Source organism: Pinus tabuliformis, chromosome 7 (genome assembly GCF_031772625.1).
Source record: "Pinus tabuliformis cultivar Carrire ecotype Pingquan chromosome 7, CPIR1, whole genome shotgun sequence".
In the NCBI taxonomy this organism is placed as follows: domain Eukaryota; kingdom Viridiplantae; phylum Streptophyta; class Pinopsida; order Pinales; family Pinaceae; genus Pinus; species Pinus tabuliformis.
Window position 1 is genome coordinate 647,846,504 of NC_142293.1, and position 1,895 is coordinate 647,848,398.

The following is a 1,895-nucleotide window of genomic DNA, read 5'->3' on the forward strand; positions in this document are numbered from 1 at the left end:
ATTCACATGTGGGGCTTTCTTATGTTTTACTCTTGGTATTTAGCCGACGGTATTGTGTTATTATGGTGTCGGCTCGTGGTATTGATCCATGATTTAAGGAAGAGCTTTCCTATATAAAGCAAAGGAGATCATTTGGCTTGAGCATGTTTTGGGTTGAATATCTTATGAGGGCTAGATCTGGTCTAGATCTAAACAAGGCGAATCTACTAATGGACCGAGATCTCTTCGGCGCATGTTCAGATCTGTAGATCTGACTGTCTGGGTTACTTCTGAAGTCTTGAAATCATCTATGCCCGGAGGTACGCAGGTGCAGTAAGAGAAAAGTGCGTACGTACGCAGGAACGAAGCGTTTCAAGTGCGCCGGTACGCAGGCACAGAAGGGTTCAGGTGCGCCGGTATGCAGGCAGTTCAATGGACTCAGAGCGAGGTACGCAGGCTAGCAGTTGAGCAGGATGCGTACTGTACGCAGGCTAGCAGTTGTGCAGGGTGCATACTGTAAGCAGGCCAGCAGTTGAGCAGGGTGAGTACTGTAAGCAGGCCAGCAGTTGAGCAGGGTGCTTACGTAAGCAGGCGAGCAGTTGAACAGGGTGCTTACTTCTCTTAAAATCTTTGTTTATCATTGCTGTGTTCTGGGTTTGGTCCTATTATTGTTGATCTAGTTACTACAGTTGACTGGGTGATTCTCTTATACTTGATGATCATTTGATGCTTATGGATCCAGTTTGAAAATTTATGAAAAGTGGTCCTTGTAAGAAAAGAAGTAGGGGGTTGTAGCTCCCTTCCAGGAGAGACTGGAAAATGAGAGAGAGTTGTAGCTCTCTGCAGGTTGCAGCCTGCGTACTGGTAAAGGACTGCACCAGTACAAAACCATTGTAAAAGGAGTTTCTAATTTGAAAGAAGATAGAGACATATTGCAGCAGGTGGTTTTCACCCACATTGGGTTTCCACCTTACATCTTGTGTTCTTTGGTGTGACTATCTGTTTTCTTTTGTTCATGCTCATTATTTTATGGTACTGACATGCAAAAATAATTCAAAGAACAAATAAAGAAGATTTATTAAAAGAATTGATAATACTGATTCACCCCCCCTCTCAGTATTATTTCCAACAATTGGTATCAGAGCAGGTCCTTCAGAGAAGCTTGATCGCTTGAAGGTAGATCGTTCATCATGAGCAACTACGAGAGAGAAGCATCAATCAGGCCACCGGTTTTTGATGGGACAAACTTCAATTATTGGAAGGTAAGAGTTACTGCCTATCTTCAATCTCTTGGTACAGAAGTTTGGGACATCGTAGAGACAGGCTACGCTTTTCCTTCAGCTACTCCTACAGATGCAGCCGAGAAAACGAAGTATGAAACAAATGCGAAAAGTCAGTACTCTATTAGGATGTATATCTCAATCAGAATTCATGAAGGTAATGCACTATAAATCCGCAAAAGAGATATGGGACAAAATTGTCACGAGCTATGAAGGAGATGAACAGGTAAAGCGTGCTAAACTTCAAACTCTCAGAATTCAGTATGAGACTCTCAAAATGTATAATGATGAAAGTGTGGCTAACTATTTTCTTTGGGTAGATGAGGTTGTTAATTGTATGAAAAATTTGGGTGAAGAAATAAAAGAGGCTATTGTGGTTGAAAAGGTTCTAAGATCATTGTCCCCCAAGTTTGAATCTAAAGTATCTGCAATAGAAGAAAAGGAAAATCTACGAATTCTTACTATGTCTCAGCTACATGGAATTCTAACTGCTTATGAAATGAGAAAGGGAGGTCCATCAGACAGAAGAGAAGCTGCTTTCAAGGCATCAGGCAAAGGAGATTATTATGAAGCAAGCCACGTCCCAGAAGAAGAGGAAGAAGAATCAAATTTTGTCAGAAATCTTCAAAGGGGTTC